Here is a 21,625-nt window from a genome sequence, read left to right as displayed (position 1 = left end):
ATGTATGCATACACACACATACACACCCACACAGTGTGTTTTGGGGTCATTTAGCCTGTAAAATAGAATATATAGTAGAAACCTCAATGCTGTTCCTATGTGAAGAACTGGCAATTTAGAAAGCAGTTTAAATTTGTTTTCTGTGCTCCCCCAAAGCATAACTAAGACCAGTAAGACTCATGAGAAAAGTTACAAGGAGTCAAATTTAAGCTCCGCATAAGGAAAGGCCCTCTTTCTGTGAGGAACGCCAAAACAGAATGGGCTTCCCTAAGAAAGGGCCAAATAAAGAGTTCAAGAGCTCCATTCTCCAGAAATGTTGAAAATGACCTCAAGTTCTGGCTGCCTGCTGGAATTGAATGGTTCTTAAGTACCCCCTTGAACCTGCTATTCTGATAAATTTGTGGTGATCATCTTTGGAATGGATTATGCTAATATTTTTATATCCCTATCATATTCCAGAAAAAGACACGAGGAGTATCACAAAGATTCATTCAATACAGCGTCATTAAATTCACAGTCCTTTTTCCTACCAAATCAATATTTAACAATTTTTCAAGACATTTATTGAATAACTAGCTATATTATGGACTTTGGTAGGCCTTGGGGGAACAAAGAGGAATGTGATGCCTCTACTGTGAAAAAGATTATAATTTAAAATGGGAGTTACAACGGGAGACAGAGGAGGACACAACTATGATAACATGGTGCAAGCGAGCAATAGCAATGGGAACAAAGTACTAGGGGAACTGAGAAAGGAACAGAAACATTCTACCCAGGAGATTTGGGGAAATCCTTTAAAAAGAGGTGTAATTGGAGCTGATCCTTGAAATGAAAAGACGGGTAATTCAAAGTTGCAAAGCAGTGAGAGCAAAGAAATAGATAGAGTCATGGGTATCTATGCCATGTCCAGGTAAGAAAGAAGTAATTCAGTGAACCCTTAAACTAGATTAGGAGGGGTAACAAATGAGAACTGCAGCTTCAGAGGTCTCTGGGATAGATGTCTATGAAGGGTCTCAAATAATATGCTAAAATATTTGAAATGTAATCTGTAGAGCTCTCAAAGGTTTTTATACCCAGCAGTTACATGCTCATAGTTATATTTAGAGAGAGCCCTGTATTGGCAACGTGAAGTAGGTAATGAACTGACTACAGGATATGGGGCAACTTTAAAGAACCATGTCAGTCTTGGGTTTAGACTAGGCACCACCTTGGGTAAGGGAAGCTGGGGTGGCGGGATCATCCTTCAAGATCCCTTTCAATCTTCAACTCTGTGACTATGTCCTCTGCAGATGAAACAAGTTCCAGGTGAATTTCTATAAATGACAGAGGTGGCAGAACTCCTGGGCCACTCTGGTGAAAATCACAGAGACACAGCTACTTTAAATACCCAATGAATTTGACAAGAAGCATATAAAGTGTGCAATCTCTGACTAGCTGACAATGGAATCTGAGAGGAAAAAAACCACAAGGAAGACATTAATATGCCACAGTGCAAAGACGTTTTCTACTATCCTACCAGGAAAGACAGATAAGATTTGACTGACCTAAATCCTTTTTGACCTGCATTATTTTCCAAAGTAGCATCTACTGCTTTGGAAGGCCCAGGGCACCTATCTGTACATGTGCAACCTAATTAATGCGTGTAGGAAAGACTTAATTGCACAGGACATTCTGCTAGGTACAGCACAAAAAAACTGCATTGGACTGCCTTCTTGGATTTCATAATCTATTAAAGACAGATGGATGTAGATACACATCTATAATTTAGAAGGGTAACAGCAAGGATTAATTAAACTAGAGAAACAGACAAAAATGTATGTACTTGTATTAAATGCTTCATGAGTATCAACAGCGGGACAATTCCTTGGTTGGTTCCATTTCAAGGGGAAACAAAGCTAAGGGTCAGAGAATACAAGCCAGTGGCAAGATCTCACTCCTGAGACCTGCTGGAAGAGAAAAGGCAAGCTCTGCCTCACTGAGGTTTAACAGCACGTCAGCCAAGGTCAGGGAAAGGGTCTAAAGCACATTCCACAGGACTGCAGCTGCCGGAAGGGAGGAACACCAGGCCAACCACAAGACAGTTGATCTAGGGCTACAGGCTCCTTTTCTTCCTCCCTTTCGGTTGCTGGGCCAACTGGCCCTGCAGAGGGAGATCTCTATATGGCTATCAGAAAAAGGTAGGAATGCAGGAAGTTTCTAATAAATTGAAGGCATGAACCTGGACTGAGAAAGTAGAACGCAAAAAATCTGCAATTGAGGTGTAGTGTGACTGTCATCCCTGAGACTGATACATGGTGTGTGGCAGGAATCCTAAATCCTCTGAATGACCAGTTTGATGGCCATCAGCCAAGCATATCATCAGATAAGAATCTTAGATTCTGAGGAAACTCCTTGTCCTTGATGCCCCCACACAATGGTAAACACACACATTTTCCTATAAAATACAGCCATGAATGACAGCCTGAATGCATCTGCTGAAGGACACAGAGAAGAAAAGGTAACAATTCTACAAGATAACAATATGTGGTACTGTGCTCCTCATTCATAAATTTGTAATACTGTTCATATAGAAAGATGACATATTTTAATGGTATGAGAGGTCCTTTTTTGATAGAACAGTTTGGCCTTATGAAATATGTGGCTCTATTTTGCTGGTGTTGTTCATCCCTGAATGAGGACACAATCCCCAGAAGCAAGAAAGAGAAAATCATCTTTTTAATAGCATGAGACTTCAGTAAGGCAGAGACTTGACAGAAAGCAAGCAAAAGGGCAGACACAAAGGGAAAGGGATTTTGCTACGTGGACCCCCAGGGATTTAGAACTGCCAAAGCATTCAGTAATTTCATGTGGTGCACATGAACCCACTGCTGAAAACCCATTTGTAAGTGTGTCTCTTAGGGAAATTTTGGCAGCTCCGGATGTGGCATTTACATAGTAGATCTACTGTGCGATCTACCTAATAGGGATCCTTAAACCAGGTAGATCCCAAAACCACAAGTTAGATTTATTAATGGATTATGTAGACTGACTGCTTAAGTAGGAATCATTTCAGGCACCAGTGAAGTACCCTTCTCTATTAAAACCTGGCAACACTTTATTGGTCCACAATTTTATATATCAAGTTATTATGACAGGTAGCCCTTTGGCCAGTTACAAGTGCAGAGCTATTTAGACAATTCTAATAAAATACAGATGCATACAACTACATTAAAATCATTATTTTTCCGTGGCAAGTACTAGACACATATATGATTAAAAAACAGATGGACAGAAAATAACATCAGCTAAAAAATGACTAAACGTGGGTGTTTTAGGGTGTGTTAGTGTGACGAGCAGTGAGAACAGGGAAAGGATGTATGAAAGGTTGTTGTCAGTGGCTCTGGGCCATTTTAAGGAATAGTCTTGGCTCCGCAAAGGGAGATCTGTATGTGGGTATCAGCAAAAAGGCAGAAATTCATGAAATTTCTAATAAAATGAAGGTGTGGACCTGAAAGTAGGCTAAAAATTCAAAACTACTGAATTAAATATGACAAGAAATTTGCACTGAAAATATGGGTTTAGATAGAAGAGTTAAAAAAAAGTTGGACTAAAATGTAATTTGGTCCAAGAAAAGGTCAAAACAAACTCTAAAATTAATAAAACAACTAAAAGTCAAGAGTAATTCTGAATTTTCATAAAATAAGATCAGTAACTTGAGTGGTACCCAAGAGATGGTGGAGACCCACACTTAGAAATATCCAGGAGAAGCTGGACAGCGGCATGTAAATCAATGAAGTCAGAACCCTCCCTCACACCATACGCAAAAATAAACTCAGCATGGCTTAAAGACTTAAATATAGACATGGCACCATGAAACTCCTAGAAGAGAACACAGGGAAAACAGTCTTTAACATAAATTGCAGCAGTATTTTCTTAGATCTGTCTCCCAAGGCAAAAGAAATAAAAGCAAAAATAAACAAATGGGACCTAATCAAACTTATAAGCTCTTGCACAGCAAAGGAAACCATAAACTAAATGAAAAGACAACCTATGAACTGGGAGAAAATATTTGCAAATGATGCGACTGACAAGGGAGTAATTTTCAAAATATACAAACAGCTCATACGGCTCAAAATAATAAAGAAAAAAACAAACAAAGAAAACCCCTCAAAGAACCCAATCAAAAACTGGGCAGAAGTCCTAAAACATTTCCCCAAAGAAGACATACTTTGATGGCTAACAGGCGCATCAAAAGATGTTCAACATTGCTACTTATTAGAGAAAGTCAAGTCAAAACTACAATGAGGTTATCAGCTCACACCAATCAGAATGGCCATCATCAAAAAGTATATAAACAATAAATGATGGAGAGAGTGTGGAGAAAAGGGAACCCTCCCACATTGTTGGTGGGAATAGTCTGGTGGAGCCATATGGAAAACAGTATGGAGGTTCCTTAAAACACTAAATATTGAGTTACTACACAATTCAGCAATCTCACTCCTGGGAATATATCCAAAAAAGACAAAAACTCCCAATTTTAATGTTCACAGCAGCACAATGTATAATAGCCAGGATATGGTGGCAACCAAAGTATCCATCATCAGATGAATGGATAAAGATGATGTGGTTTATATATATAATGGAATACTACTGAGCCATAAACAGGAATAAAATATTGCCATGTGTAGCAACAAGGATGGACCTAGATATTCTCATACTAAGTGAAGTAAGTCAGACAGGAAAAGACAAATGTTATATGATATCACTTACACGTGAAATCTAAAAATATAATACAAATGAACTTATTTACAAAACAGAAACAGACTCAGACAAAAAAAAATTATGGTTAGCAAAGGGGAAGGGATGGAGTATGGGATTAACAGATACACACTACTATATATAAAAAAGACAAATAATAAAGGCTTACTGTATAGCACAGGGAACTACATCCAATATCTTATAATAATCTATAAGGGATAAGAACTGGAAAATAATATATATACATATATAAGTTAATTACTGTGCTGTACATCTGAAACTAACACAATATCCTAAATCAAGTATACTTCAATATAAAAATAAATAAATATATACCCAGGATATCCATAAAAATAAAAACTCAACTTTAAGTAGAAACCCTCTGGGAAACATGAACACACACACGCACACGCACACGCACACACATGGTGGGCATCAGCCCTGCCCTATGACAGAAAAGAGTATATATCTTTGATTCACTTTTAGTGAAAAATAGACTGCAAAATCAATCACATCACTAAATCTTTCTATATCTTAGTTTTATATTTAAAATGATGGTTAATATTTTGTGTGAGTTACTGACTTCAAAAGTCCTGTTAAATAACATGAAAACAGCTCACAAATAAGTTTACAAGGTAAGTATCAGTGGACTATTACACTATAAAATAAATACAGGTGGTATAATATTTTGGCAGACAGATGCAACAATACAAGACAATCAATTGTCTGTCTGTGACTTAATGTAACCTTGGTTGAGAATGGTTAACCTCATTCATGGTTCCCAGACAAAGCAGGAGTTATTACTTGATTTTAATTATTTCTCATGTAGAAACTCCTCACAAGGTTGTTGAAGCTTATGCCAAAGGTCTCCTTTTAATCACTTTCAAGATACATTCAAACACAAAACTTCAGGATGTGACGCAACAGGAGTACTAAGCAAATGTCGTAAGCTGAGGACCCAACATTATTTTAGGCAGTACTAGAAAACTGTTCGGATCACATAAGAAAGGTAGTAAAAGGTTATCTAAATAATTTCATTATTTTTAACATGAAAAGGATTTTTAAACACAGATAAAACACAGATACTATTTAATAATCCATAAAACCACTTCTTATATAATAAACTGTCACAAAACATAAGCTAGTGCATCATTTTTTAAAAATAAATATTCTAATTTACTGGACATGTTTTTGGAGTTGAGGTGTTATAGGTTACATTAAACAATTAGTCCTGGTACATTTCAACAGACTGCAAATGATTCAGAAATAAATCAAAAACAGCATGATGCATCATTAGATTCCCACTAGCAGTTTATTAATTTATGTATAATTATCATTTGTACAAATTACTGTGAAGGAACTGACAAACTATCAGTGTTCAAAACAACATATTCTTCTCATATGATTAGAAAAGAGAATTGGAGTTTAAATATTTCTAAATGAGAAATCAATTACGATTTGTTATCTCAAATTACATGTCCTTCTACATAAAAAAATAGAAAATCTCCAATTAAGCATTTTATAAAAATCATTCAAAACAACAAGATGTCACATACTGAAATGAAGTCTGTGTCTCTAAAGAACAAAAAAATAATAATGATTCATCTTTTTCATCAAGGGACTAAGGCTAGAATGGCAACATGTTTTTAAATTGTTACCATTTTTCATATTCACACACACAAAAAGCACCCATCTTTCAATTTCTCTAAGAAATCAGCCATGAAAAAATTACACAGAAAAAGCTGATCAAAAAACTAAGAGGAAAATGGAGGATGACTGTCCAATTTAGCCAAGAACTAACAAAAATCAGCAGTGATGCCAGAATTTTCCAAATAAAGTTCAAGGGACTACAAGAAGCTTATCACCTTTTTTCTAAACCAGAAGCACTTCCTGCAAAGTGGCATTTCAGTGTTCAGCACTGTGTGCAATTTGTACAATATTATGATCTATTTATCATGACATGATATTCCTTTGCCTTTCCCTCCTTTACCTTCACTTCTTTCTTCTATAAGATTTCTAGATATTTCACTAATACAGTTTACTGTTTCTATTTTGCTTGGCTTCAATCCTATCTTTGACTGCTATTTATTTACTCCCGGGGTCTGATTTTGCAGTTACTCTTTACAATAATTCTTCCAAGTCTGAGAATTTTATTTCAGAAATCGGTTAAGCAGGCCAGATTTACTGGGCACCTGCCACACTAAACACCAATAGAGGACCCAGAAGAGGAGACACGCTAATGTGTTAATAATTAGTACGTTACATGCGTTGTCACCTCAACCCTTGAAGCAGTTTTATAATTATTAGGTGGTTGAAAATAAATATCTAGCTCTTAGAACTGTGGGAATTAAAGGAGCTAATATTATATAAAGCACTTAGAAGGGACCCTCATTACCTATTAGAAACCTGAGCTGTATTACTGTTAGCTACTATTTCTATCACTGCCATTTTAAGGATGAGGTAACTAAATTCCATAGAGGCTACCTAGCTGTGCTTTTGTCATTCTGCAAGGTAACTGGATAATTTAGACTTTTTGAACTGCATTTATGTAGGCACCACAGTCTTAAACTTGTGTCATTAATACAACCATAATTCACTGCCCCCTCCCAAACTTGAGTCCAGCCATTTTTCTTCTCTTAGAATCAAGGGGTAGTTTATATGCCAAAGTTTCTAATTAACTGCCAAGAACTTCACCTTTTAAAGGAAATTTAATGGGCCCTTGATTCATCAGACCAGGTAAGATAACCAGACAAAGCAGCTCTCACTGCCCCCCAGTCACTAGTCAAAAACCAGATCACTCAGAAAATGGTCAAAGGAGGTGACCCAAGAGATTAGTATCACAACCTGTCAACAGAAACCAGATATTCACAGCTCTGAAGAATGCCTCATTGTTAATTGTATTTTATCATTTCGGAATCCCCTATCCTTCCATACAATAAAAATACTAGATTTTAATGTATCAAAAGTAACTTCTGTTCTCAATTTTCACAATATGTTTTTTGTGTTACACAAGCCTCAAGCTGGAGGGTAGAAACTGGGAAACTTCCCCATTCCTCCTTCTCTCTCTTCCTCTCCATCTCTGTCTCTGTCTCTATCTCTGTCTCTCTGTCAATCTATTTCCACCTATCTACAGAAAGGTATTACAATTCTCTTTTGGATTGATGTTCATAGTTAAAACATGCTAAAGCACGCGCACACACACACATACACACAGAGAAATCTTGCCAACAACTGACAGGTTAGAAATTTCTTGTGGGATCCATCTGTGTTCTCACATTCATTAGGAATAGCAAACATTTTTAAAGCAACCATTTCTGATTAGCTACGCAATAAGTCCAAACAATAAGAAGCAGTGAGAACTTCCAGAACAGCTGCCGATCTAAGATGGCAATATCCTCACATCTGTGTAATGTTGAAATGGCCATCCTTCTTCTATCAATTCCTCTGTGAATCTGTACACACATCAGGTAATCACAGTAACTGGTATAATTTAATAATGCAGAGGACTATAAAATTTACCATCTCTATCTGGAAACCACTACAAAACGTTGTTTAAAATTATTGTTTAGCACTTTTAAAATGTTCAGGAAAACAGAGGTGGAATGGAGATAGGATCTTCTAAAGAATCATTTGGTAATGCTTTGCATTTTTACATCAAGAAAAAAGTTATTTTTAAATTATAATAAGATCTTGAGTAATAAAAACATTGTATCAAAACAACCTTGTTTGGGAAGTGATTATTACAGATTAATGAAACTAAAGATGTACAATTCGGATTTGAGTGATCAACTCAGTCAGACTCAAGGTAAAGGAGAACAGAGACCAGTGTTAGAAAGGCAACTAACAACCTCTCACAAAGAGCCAGAGCAAGAAAGCACTCTGAATCAGCCTTGAGACCTAGCACACCTGAAAAAGTTAAAGCTTATTTCATTCTCAAAGAAAATGATTAGGCCTATCTTTGCAAAACAAATAAATATCAGACTACAGAGTGATATCAGAGATTTTTTTTTTTTTTTTTTTTTTTTTTTTTTTTTACCAGTTGCATCATTTTACAGATGAGGAAACTAAGGTCCAAAGAACTTGAATGACATACTACAGATTTTATTAGTGGTTTTACCTGGACTAGAATCCAATTCTCTCCTCATAGCCCCATAATCATTTTAATACTGTAGGGGATGACTGCTACTGTGTTTACCAACAAAAAATTCCAAGTATTTACATTTCTTTATACAATTGCACCCCTCCCCCAACCCCAACCAGTTCTCCCCAGAGGGAACTGCCTTTAATTGTTGATTAACTCTACAACAGAAAGCTTAAATTCAAATGTCCTTATGGACCAGGGTGATTGGACAGACAGTGATTGGAATCTTTGGGAATCTGGGGAGTTCATACACACCTAAAAGTAACCACACATTTTTTTCTTAAATCAAATCAAAGCACACTTTGATCAAACAAATGGACCCAAAGTATTTTAGACATTATCTAGATTATCCCACTTAGCTTACTCCACACTGCTGCATGCACTTCCTCTTAATATAGTCATTGTTCCTTCTCTTACTTTTCTTTGTAGCTATAAGGGATATATCATCACTTCCACTTCTTATAACAACTTTACACACCATCTCTCGACCTTGTTTTATAACAGGCTCCTCTTCCAGTTTCCATCCTCTCCTTCTGCTTTCCTCAACCCCAATACCTAACTCCTAGCCTCCACCATCTGCATATTTACTGTGACACTGCCATTGTTGACAATACTTGCATTCTGTTATATAGTCGTGATTATCTCCCACATTTTACTTAAAGATTGATACAAAAAAAATTGAAAATTTGCAAATACATAACCTAACATTTAAGTAATATAAAAATATTGTTCATTTCAGGGTCCACTAAAGTTATATGATTACTTTCCTTTCTTGCATTTTCTTTGTTTTTTCCTGGAGTTTCTACCTTTTTTGTTTTTGCACTATTTGCCTTTGCAAATATTTCTTGGACACTGTATGTTGTATAAAGCTCCCTTTTTGTCCCAAAGCCTCTAACCAGCCAAAGCCCTCCACTTTTGTGCACTGATCCTACACCAGAGTGAAGCAGTAGGAGTTGTGCCTTCCAGGACCGCTTCAAAGCTATGTCTTTCTCTTTCTCTTGATTACATTTTGCTGGGGTTCAACCTCCAGTAATTTTGTAAGGTTACATTTGAGGAAAATATATTTAGTCCTTATGTGCCTGAAAATGTCTTTATTCTACTCTTGCATTTGACTCATATTTTGAGTGGATACAAAATTTTCAGTTGCAAATCATCTTCCTTCAGAAATTTAAGAATTCTATTAATTCTTTAATATCTGCTCTAATTACATTTTCTGTTCTTTTACAGAACTCCAATCAGCAGGAAGTCACACTTCAGGGAGACTCACTATGACTCTTACCTTTTTCATCTTTTTGTTCTTTTTGTTTGCACTGTTGAGAGTTTTTCTCAATTTGACATTACAAATGTTGCCTTAAAATGCTGATTTGAAAATCTTTAATTTCCAACAGTTTTTCTTCTCCATTTGTGTCTTTTCCCTATCATCTTATTTTACGAATGCAATATTTTCTTGAATTTTTCAAAAAATTAATTTTGTTGGTCTCTTGTATGGTCTTTTAATTATCTGCTCCCTGAAAGGTCATTTTATTGTCATTGGTTTTCATTTATCTTGGTCTTTCTTTTTCATGTTGCAGATTTTTGTTAAAACTTTTTCATTAAATTATTTCTTAAATGTCTGGTAATACTTGGTTGCTGTCTTGTATTTAAGAATAAAAGAGCAGAAATGGCTGAACTTTCTGTACTTGAGTGGGTCTTGCTGTACAGAAGACTTTGCTTCAGGGTAAGGAAGGAACTAATCCTTAGGCTTGATAACCCTAGGTGCCAAAATAAAAGGGAATTTATTCTACAGCTGAAAGATGCATCCCTAGTCGCCCTTACCGCCCCTCAGTAGTCCATGTTAATGGGGATGGTTGGGAAGGGCAGGGAAAAAAACCTGCTACAAGGACATCTGCAAAGGAAGTAGACGCTGTGACTGCAAGGTGGGCTATTCCAGTTATACACGCTGAGTCATTATTTTGTCTCAGTCTCAGTGCCCTTCTTCTACTCTATTTTTCTTGGCTTCGGTGAGCCTTCAGCCTTTGGGTTCTTGTTCAGGGTAAAGGGGCTCCCTCCTCAACCTCAGGCCACTGCCCCCTATCTTGGGCAGTTTCCTCCGCCCTGCTTCATTCCATCCAAATTGTGACAGTTTGATATCTTTTTAATTCCTTAATTTAATGTTTAAGTTCATGAGGTTTCAGGAGGGAGTTTAGATAAAGATATGTCCTAATCCTCCCTTGTGAAATGAAAACTCGCCTGTTTAAAAGCCGTTCCACTGACCTACAGAAGTTGCCCTTAAAACACCTAAAATGAGGAAAACCCAAGAACAGACATGATTGTCACACTGCTGCACATCACCATGCTTATGATGGTGGTGATGCTGCCCAGAATCACTCGGACAAGGCTCTCTCCTGAAGCAAACGCAGACTGCACGTGTGCACAGGTCCTAGGGCACACGGGGTAAAAGCAGTACTACTGACTGCGTGTCTCTGAAATGTCTTTTTTGTGAGCAACGAGACAACTGATTAACATTCTCAAAAAAAGATGTGTTGAAATTCAAAATTATTTAATGAGATAGTTTCAAATATCTTAGATTTGTGGAGGTTATTTTTCCTTACAAAGGGATGGAAATGAGGCATACATGTTATCCCACTTGAATTAGAATTTTATATAGATAATAAGAATCTGAGCATTGTAGAAGCAAAATGGGCCTATTGTTGTCTACAACAGCAAATGAAGTGTCTCATAAGCAGCAATTCAATGTGTTAATTCAGCTGCACCATCCAATTACCTAGGATTCATCTCAACTTAGTGAACAACAATAAAACTCTTTAAAAAATCTGTGACAAAATGTCTGCTCTAGGTTTACCAAATAGGGAAAAATACCATCCCAAAGTCAGGGAACAGGAGCCATGGAATATAAATTTTACGAATTGTTCATCACCATCTATCAATTAATATCACAATGAAATCCTGACATGAAGTCAATAGCCTAGAGTTAACAATGAAACATGTCCTGGACTTTTGATAAGGAAAACCTGACCAAGGAATGTGAGAACTGTGTGGCAACTGAAATTGGCACCCCCTCAAATAACACAGCATTCCCCTGGAGCCAGTGCCTGCCAACTGACCACAGGGCCCAAGCACACAATGCTAAAAGTAGACAAAGGTAATGAGATGTGAATTTAGCATCCCGAGCCTCCTGCTAAATGACCCAGATGCAAGAGCCAGAGCGTCTGCCTCTTACTTACTAAGGGACTAAATGATGAAATGAACAGAAGCTCTTTTTTTATTTACATTTTTTAGAGAACCAAGAGAACGAATACACAGTCCAGCCCTGCTTCATGAGGATGTATTAAACCACAGAAAAAGACAATTTAAAGTCGAGAGCATTATGAAGAAGGAAGACAGGAAGAGAAGGGCAGGGAAAAGATATGGAAGAAAGAGAGTAATGAAAAATGATGAAACAGTATTTACTTGAGAAGAAAATACACAGAAACTGTGAAAATCCAAAGGATATGGGAGAAATCTGAATCATGATCAGGCACAGGCTGGTTTCTAATACTTTTCAGGATGAGTGATCCATAATCCCATTTGAGACTGAACTATCAAGAAAATCAAGAAATATGAGCCTTGAGGGTTTAGAAAAAGAGGTGGAATTTGCTGTGAGAGAAAGAGGAAAGACAGTAGTACTGAGTTTTAAAACTTGGCTAGTCAGTAATCCCGTAAGCTCTCACTTCATTTACAGAATCTGAAAACAGGATTGTTTTTAAGTGTAGATTTTTACTTTTTAAAAAACCAGATAGGTAGGGTGACTCACTACTGGGGTATCTAATTCAAGTAATTTACACAACCTAATCAAATGTCAGTCAGTCTAAAATAATATTTTTAAGACTAAAGAGAAGTCATTAAAACACTGCCTGAGTGCATTCATCACAAATATTAAGTAACAGAAAGTTGCTGAAAATCAACCAAAGGCTAGAAGGAGAAAATGTATCTCATCAAAGATTAATATATCAGTTCTTTATAGATTACCAGTGATTACAAATTTGTACAGATATTCCATAAAATAAAAGCTTACAAAAAACATATTTGAGAAAAAAATCCAGAAGTTTCAGTAGGATTTCTCCAATCCTTTCATAAATATTAATATTTTAGAATGTAATTTAAACAGTTTATGAACAGTATTGCAGGAAAATAAGCTATTTCTTACTAGATCAGTTACTGATTGAAGTCTATATATAGAAATTCTACTTATAGATTTTGATTTTTTTTTCTTTTGTCTGCATCACTATGTGTTTGTTCACTTCTTTTTTTGTTTTCTTTTTTGTTGGGGGTGCACAGTGATCGGCACCTATGAAGAGACAAACATCAATCTACCTGAAGAAAATCACTGATTTTTTTCCATGTTTATTGTCCCTTTCATAATTAACTTTCTTTCTTAATCTGGTATGACTTCTTAAAAGGTAAACTGTTTTCAACTCTACAAATCTGAGTTTGTCGGTCAGATTTTCTTCCCTCATTTCTAAAGGCAAAACTTATTCAGGTAGGAAACAAAACATACAAATCTGGGTTTCATTTTCAGTTCTGTTGCTTCAAGCCTTGTGACTGAAAGTAGATCATTTTAATCATTTCACCAACATAGCATAGCTCAGGCCTTGCCATTTCAATCAACTTACCCCGGACAACTTAACCTTTCTGGGTCTCAATTTCCTTATCTGTAAAACGGAGGTACCAATAAAACCTACCTTGGAGGTTGCTATGATTGAATGAATTAATATCTGTAAAGCACTCAGAACAGAGTCCAGAACACCGTACCTTCTCTATTTTGTTAAATAAATAAAAACTGATAAATCTGAAAAATGTACTAGAAGTACTTTGGTTGCTTGAGACCTCAGACTCATCTAGGAAAATGTTTATAAAGATAGATCCTCTTGGATTCATCCCAGGCAAATGAGACTCTGTTGATACAGAGATCAACCTGTATTAAAACAAACAAACAAATAAACGTCCCTTGAGGTAATTTCAATTTACAAACTGGTTTGTTAGCCGTGACATTAAACAGTGCCCTCGGTCAATGTAACTACATCTCCTGCACTCCAGCGGCATTCCTTTCCTCTTCACTGGCCACAACAGTCCCTATCCAAAGCAACTTGGGATTTAATAGCATCAGTCAGTTTTACAAAAGCAGTTAGAAGTTCAGCTCTGGAATTTTCTTTCTTACCTAAAGCAAAACTGCTTTGTCCTCACCAAGGCAAACAAAGACATAAAAAGGAGCAAACTCATCCCTAAGGCTGGGACACACTGGTTAAAGGGAAGGATGGAATCAGTTTTTGAGACATGCTCCTTTTGTCTTCCCCAACATTTATTCTTCATCCAAGGACTCAGATTGGTACAGTCTTAGTGATGGTGATTTGTGGTTAACTACCATGAAGGAACAAGTCACCTTCAATCCTCTAATCCTTTCAATACACACTGATGCAGTAAACTGAGGCTAGTGCAATTGCTAGCATCTTGCTTAGGTATAAATGTTACTGTCCAGATTTGCAACTAGGAAGATGAGGGAACAGATCTAAGGGCTAAGTCCTGGCTATGACAACCATGCTGGCCTGTGCTGTGTGGGTGCTCGGGGCCCACGGGCTAGGCAGCGTATTATCTTATAGTGGTTCTGACTATGAAACGCTCCCAATCATAGGCTACAGAATGTGGTGAAATAAATTACCAGACTGTGATGAAATTTTCATCAGTCTTTGCTAAATTAGAAAAATAAGTACAATGTAGAAAAATGCACAAGAAGCTAAATGTATTCTATTTTAAGGATGAGATTTTGAGACTTAGTTCCACCACCAGTTGGTGTTACAATGTCCACTCTTTTGTAAAACGATTGTGATATACGTAGATTTGTTAAAATCATTCTTACCATGCAAAAGAAAATCTTCACATGGAGGTTGACACTCATTTTATTAGTCATTAGTGAAAATGTTAGACTGAGTACTGTAAGGGCACTGGCTTCAGAGACAGAAAGAACTGATGTGACCCCTGGCCCTACTAACACACATTAGCTGTGTGATTTCAAGCAAATGATTCCTCTTTAATACAATGGGGAGAGTCATACTACTTATTATTCAAATGTTTATGAGGATAAAAAGTGGTAAGAGCTGTTAGATATTTACTTACCCAGAAGTATAAAGTATCTAGCAAATAAATTTTAGTTATTTTATCAATTGGTAATCATTTTTAACTCAAACTCAATAAACTGAAATGGCTATACCTTTACATGCATTTGCTTCCAAGTATTCCCATTTTTCTTTCAGTAGACTAATGGCAGTACTGCATAGGGGTCTCGATAGCCATATAAATCTCATCCTCTCCATCTGAAACTAATTATATAATAAAAATCTCAGCAGGACATTAAGTAAGTTATTATGCCTCTGGTCTACAAGATAATCCTCCCCATATGTCAAAATTCATTTTTTAACACACAAAAAAAGTGATGCTGTGTTTATAATATCAAGGTAATTAATATTAGGCAAGAGACTAAGTTGGCATTTACTACTATCTCGGAGGTGTAATTTAGATGATTTTGAATGCACAGGCTGTGCTTCAAATTCTTGTTTACAGTGGCTACTCAGCACATGTATTATGCTCACCAAAGTGCCAACCAACAGTTTAATCACACTCTTCCTATAATGTTCTACAAGATCTTAAATAAGACTTAAGTGACAATTCAGTGTAGTTTAATTTATCAGAGTCCCAATTAATTCTACATCATGTTAAAAACACTGATATGATGTACCTTAGACAGTCCTCATCTATCTTAACAGCAAGCACTTCTGAAAAAAATTCAAAAGGAAACTGAGTAATATGGACAGTGTGTTTAATTTTCTCATCTAACAAAAAACACGATCACAAGTATGTTCATACCTATGATGGTAACAGTCACTATTTTCCCTAAATCCCTCTCAAAGCTATGTTAGGAGGATTAACTATTAATATGGGATAACTTTTAATAATTGATATTTTGCATCTTGCTTTAGACCTGTTGTGAAGAGAGGACAATACACAGTAGGGTAAACATTAAGAGAGAAACTGATAGTTCATGAGGTCTATAGTTATATGGATGTGTCCTTTGAGAAAAAGCATGTCTCCTACTGGAACTTACATTTTAAATGTTAAACCCCAATAATCTCCTAATAATCTGAAGTAATAACTTGTAAAAAAAATAAATAAGAATTTCAGCTTAATTAAATAGGTCCTAGAAATACTAAGAAAATAAAATTGGAAAACTCACAGCCAAAAATGAATTTTAGTTATTGTACTCAAAAAGGACATCAGAACATACATTAATCACACAGATGTTTCTAGCCATCTGTACTTATTTCTTGGTAATCATCTTGGACCAGTTAAATATATTATTATAGATATACTACATTGAAAACACACAGATAGTTCTAAAACTGAATCAAGAAGAAATAAGTATCAAAATGAATAAAATACATTTGATTTATATTTTGCTCCCAAAGATAATTGCTTATAATGCCCCCAATGGATGACCAACTACTACTAAATTCATGTGTTTATACATTTTCACAAATTTCTTTGAATTCTCCAAGTACTAAATTTCACAATGGAAAGCTAGACTCTTCAAAAATACGTATGGCGTAACTGAATGGCAAACATCTCTAAGTAAACAATGTGCTTTAAGATAGAAATTGTAAATAGAAGTTTAATCTGTTAAAAATGATAAATGGTTTATAAAAGCAGACAGTATATGATCTTTAAATGTGACTTATGTATTCAAACATGTGCTTCTGTGTGTGTGTGTGCAAGAGAAGGGGCATATTTAGAAATGTCATCAAATAGCTTGTCAGAGTCAATATGAGTATATATACATATATAAAGTCTTAATTTGATGTTTCACATGTGCTTATTCTGATGGCAGGAAGGATTTAGAACCAAAGCCCAGTTAAAATTCTTGGATAATTAGGCATATGGTCACTCAGACTTCAAAGTAGTAATCCTGCTACATTTAAACTGCTAGACATCAAATTTAAGATGTCTACATGTTCCTACTACTAATACCAAGACAAACTCAAGAAGGTGATGTATTAAAAGTCCCAGTTAAGAATTTGCTGTTTATTGCAAGAGGTACCACTTGAAAATGTGTTTAATAAGGCAAATTAAAGGTTAAAACTATACTAACTGTTCATTTTCATGAAGACAATAAACACTTATCAGAGACATGTAATATTATTTATTTCACATGGTGGGACTTTATTGATACCTTACTCTCAGTCATTTTCTGTACTTTTTTTGTTATTCAGAAACACCAATATCCTCTTCATTTACCTATCTAGGAAGACTCAAAATACCCATTTACTACTTGTTCTCTCCCCTCTTCCTAAAATGTCAGAGTTTTAAAAAGCTGCAAAATATCTAATACATAGAAATGTTCCTGTTACAACTACCACTTCTAAAAATCAAGTTAGGAAAATGGAAACATCGTATTTCACGCTGACATAATTTTGACCTGAAATTAGTGCACTTTAAGTTAAAAAGTTAAATGTGTCTCAATATTCTTATCAGTAAGAAATCAGAATTTATCTCAACCTGTATCAGAATTTCCACCTTCACTATGTCTTTGCTACTTTTAAATACAAAAAATAGGGGAGAGGATCAGTTGATTCACAAGTAATATTTTTCAAGCAAAATTGCCTTGAACGTGCTCCTGAACAACACTCGTGGTAAAGCCCCAACTGTTTTAAGAGGTGACTACCATATCATCAAAAAAGCAATACTGCAGCACACAGATTCCTACTAGTATCTCATTTCAGAAGGCAGTACATTTCCAGGTACTCTGGCAAATTCTCATAAACATGAAGTATCACACCTTCACCCCATATATTTGAAGCAGTAAGAAAACCTGTAAACTATTTAAGGTAAGTGATTTGGTTTGCAGATCAACTTATAGCCCTCAATTATTTTAAGCTGAGACACCTGTTCTTCATACTGAAAGAAAAAACTTTTCACCTGTTAGAACCACATGAATGTATTCACCCACAAATGATGTCATGCCCTAGTTTACTCTCAGGTAAGAAGATTGAGAGACGCCACCCATCCGAGCCTCTAAATGCATTCCTTCAATTCTGCAGTGACTGGTAAAGAACAAGTTATCAGCCAAGTTAAAGTCTTGCACACGGGGGCAAATTCAAGCAGCAACTGAGGTAAAAAGACACAGCCGACTCATGTTTCAACATCCCTTGCACTAGACCTCAGTTCCCATTCATAAAAGACTAAATTAAACAGAAAAAAGAGGCACAATTCAACTTCTTGTATGTGGGCTTATTAGCATAGCTAGGTGACTTCAAAGCCCCCAATCAACCAAAAATTCCTAGCAAGCATTACTGGTTTTCCCACACTGAGCTAGGGTCTGCATATCTGAGACAGCATCTAGTCCCACTCTGGACTCAGATCCAGAATTAATCTACAGCAGCAGCACTGTGCTTCCTTTGGAAAAGCTTTCTTTTCTTCTTCCCCAAATCTGATCTGAGACACAATATCTATACTTAAGCAAGCAGCTTAAGCCCTACAATGGGATGAGCATCAAAGAAAGAGTAAATTAAAAGTATTTACTTAAACAAGCAGGAGCAGCTGAAGAAAACTCAGTGGAGTTGAAGGTGGGCCGGGACATAACGAACAGACATGAAATCCTAGCTTGTGGAAAATCGTGCAGGAAAATGTACGTTTCTTATGTTTAAAGCCTACCTTAGGCTATGAAAATTCTTCAAATCTATCCACCTCTGAAGTCACTTGAAAAGGGTTTCAGTATTAAGGTTCTAATTCTGTAGGAGAGGAAGAGTTTGTAGAGATCAGCTGAAGAAAAGGAAAGGATGGGTGAAATCAAGGAGAATAATCTGGGAAGGTGAGAGGTCCAAAGTACGTCACCAATAGGTTGACCTTACTTTTCAATATTCTCAAACCAGCAGGTTTCTCTAACACTAGAGGGCATGAATGCAAACACACACACACACACACACACACACATACACACGATGGGCAAGGGGAGCAATCCTGGGTAAAGGCAGCCTTCATATAAAGCTTAAGATCTGGGGGGCCCCAAGGACACTTGAAATTTCAGGGGGTCGGGGTGGCCAAGTGTCTTTAGCCCTGCAAATAAAATCTCTGTGCTGTATTTCTGGGAAGAGGGACAGCTATCTCTTCCAAGGAAACCGCTCAAGGATTGAGTATTATGACAGTTTAAAGCAGAGAGTCTCCCAACGCTTCTCTCCTTCGCTAGCAACACCTTAGCCTTTGAAAAGCTCCCACCCTTTCCAGGTTAGTTTTCCCTGGATCCCGAAGCTTCTGTGTTTATCTGCCCACTGTCTCCTCCAGTGGCTGACTGTAAAAGGCTAGAGATGTAGACTCTCCACCTGGAAATTCAACTGATCCTAGTCGAAGAACGGGGGAAGGGGAGGGGCGCCCGCAGTTTTCCCTGTCCGGACCAACAGCTTCCTTGCCCCCGGGTTCGCGGCAGCGCCCTCGGACCCAGGGATGGGAGGCTGGCCCTTGCGCCCCCTCATTCAGTCCCTCGACTCCAGGATAGCCCAGCCAAGAGTAGACTGTCTCCATCCCCGAGCCCCCCATCTCCTCTCCAAGAAGGGAAGTCTCTGTACCTGGAGGTGCCCAGAAGGCAGGCCGGGGCGTGCTCCTCTGGCCAAGAAGCCTCCGGGTCTGCGAGCTGGTGGTGCTCGAGAGGGCCAGGCACGATAGATGAGACAGAGAGACAGACACAGGCAGCGAGAAGCAGAAACAGAAAGAGAAAATATAGCAAGACGGAGAGACAGCGAAGAGATAGAATACCAGGGACACAGGGACATCCCCCCAAAAAAAAACAGGGAGAAAGAGAAAGAAAAAGAGACAGAGAAATCTGGAGCGGGTGCGGGGATCCAGAGAATCAGGGAAAGAAACTGAGTCAGAAATGGACACACAGAGGGTTTGAGAGGCAAAGGGAGACAGAAAGAGAGGAAGGCAGCCGTCGAGGAAGACACTCGAGACCGAGCGCGTCCCCGATGTCCGGCGGACAGAGTAGATGCGCCCGCGCACCGCAGCCCCCGGGCGCCCGCAGCTGGTGAGAAACTTGCCGGGGCGGGAAGGCCGAGCAGCCCCCGCCGCCGAGCGCCACCAGGGCGCAGAGAGTGGCCATCGTTCCCCAGCTCGCCCGGCAAGCGGAGAAAGCAGGATAGAGGGCGGGCGGTGGCGGAAAGTTCGCGCCTCGCAGTCCTCCCTCCGCACCTGCAGCGGCGGGCAAGCGCGCTCCCACCGCGCGGGGTGCCGCCTTACCGGGTTCGTCCGCGCCCCTGCCCCGGGACAGACCGCGGGAGCTCAGCTCCGCACCCTGCCACCCGCTGCGGGACTTTGCGGCGCCCACCCGGGCACTCGGGCTGCCCAGAGGTGACTCGCTCCAGGCAGAGGAAGAGAGGGTAAGCAAGAGAGAGACGGAGACCTGCTACTGTGGCCAGGGATCCCGCGAAGAGGGTACAGCGGTCCACGCACGGAATTCAGCCTCCGACTCAGCCCGGCAGGCGCCGGCCGGCTGCGCCGAGTGCGCAGCGCGCCGAGCCCGCGCTCACCTGGAACCCGCGCCGGCCCGCGAGCGCCGCGTGCAGCCCGGCTTCCCGCCGGCGCCTCTCACTTCACACTTCCCCGCGAGCAGAGCAAGCCGGCTCCGGCCTCGGCCAGCCCCGGAGAGAAGCCCTCATAGCGCAGCGGCGGGCTGGAGGGCTCCGCGAGCGCGGCGAGAGCGGGCGCCGAGGCCGAGGAGGAGCAGAAGACCAAGCGAAGGCTCCTAGCACATTGTCACCTCGGCAGAGCCGCCGCCGCCGCCGCTGCCGCCGCCTGGTCACTTCGCCCCCAGCCCCCGCCCCCCTCCCACCCCGGCACGCTCCCTCTCAGCCCCTCCTCCTCGCGCGGTCCCTCCCCCTCCCGTAGCCCCAGCCTGGAGGCCTCTCACTGGGCTAGTATCATTTACGTAACCAGCACCTCCAGCCCTCCCCCTTCTCCGCTCCCGCTCCTCCCCGGGCTGGGGCGGTGCTCACTGAGCGTGTTCCAGCTGCTCCTGGAGCTGCCGCTCCAGCGATGTGCACAAGTCCCGCGATACTTGGCAGGCTTGGCACCCAAGAGCAACCGTGGGGTCGGCTCCTCTCCACCCAGAGCGCCCCGCGACCCCTGATGCCCCGGGGCCCCACCCTGCGAAAGCAGGCTGGCATACACCGCGTTGGTCCAGTGCACCAGGAAGCTTCTTAGAGGTCGGAGACTGCCCTCGGGGGAAAGCTCTAGTAAACCCACCCCCGCCGTCGACTCCAATAGAGAGAAGCTGCGGGGAACTTGAGGTTTAGGCGCGGAAGCAAAAAGGACGAGCCAGAGTTTGGCCTTTAGTCAATTACAATTGGTTTACCCTGGCAGGATCCTAATGTTCTGGTTAGCGACAGCCGCTGCCACCAAAAGCACTGTTAAGAGACCTGGAAACGCAAAGAGCTTCCTCGTACTCTTAAATTTTTTAGGGAGCAGTAAAGAAAAAAGGTAGGGCTTTAAATTCCTTTCTCAGGAAGATAGTCTTTACACACACACACACACACACACACACACACACACACCTGCAAGTTGCATTTCAAAATAAATATGCAGTCATTTATAAGTAAAGTTAATGTGTAGTATAGTAGAAAGTTCATGATACTGAGTTAAAATATATGTAAGGATTTTAGAATAGTGCGTGGC

At 39.3% G+C, this 21,625-nt stretch overlaps 1 protein-coding gene across 1 annotated transcript in view; it reads right to left on the bottom strand.

Moving 5' to 3' along the window:
* Positions 1-20,764, bottom strand: part of GALNT13 (polypeptide N-acetylgalactosaminyltransferase 13) — a 462,400-nt gene extending 441,636 nt beyond the window's left edge. Inside the window, 1 exon segment of the mRNA XM_032479456.1 lies at positions 20,355-20,764. The gene's annotated coding sequence lies outside the window, so the exon portion shown is untranslated.
* Positions 20,765-21,625: the final 861 nt, after the last annotated feature.

The sequence above is a fragment of the Camelus ferus genome, chromosome 5, assembly GCF_009834535.1.
Source record: "Camelus ferus isolate YT-003-E chromosome 5, BCGSAC_Cfer_1.0, whole genome shotgun sequence".
NCBI classification, from domain to species: Eukaryota; Metazoa; Chordata; class Mammalia; order Artiodactyla; family Camelidae; genus Camelus; species Camelus ferus.
This window is presented reverse-complemented; position numbering and strand designations above follow the sequence as displayed.